Consider the following 251-nt stretch of genomic DNA (forward strand, 5'->3'; position numbering starts at 1 on the left):
CAGAAGGACTTGCGTAAGTGGCTTGGTCTCGCCAACTTCTTGCACAAGTACAGCGTGAATTACGCAGAAATGATCCAATCTCCTTAAAAAGGATGCGGAATGGTGTTGGAACATCGAATATCAGAAGGCTTCTGACGGGGTCAGAGACAGCCTCCTGCATGCACCAATACTGGCACTGCCAAATCCGATCGTTCTTTCAGCGTCGTCTGTGACGCTTCGGACTTTGTCATCGGCTGTGCACTGCTGCAAGC

This window comes from Plasmopara halstedii (genome assembly GCF_900000015.1).
Source record: "Plasmopara halstedii genome assembly, contig: Scaffold_555, whole genome shotgun sequence".
Taxonomy (NCBI): Eukaryota; Oomycota; class Peronosporomycetes; order Peronosporales; family Peronosporaceae; genus Plasmopara; species Plasmopara halstedii.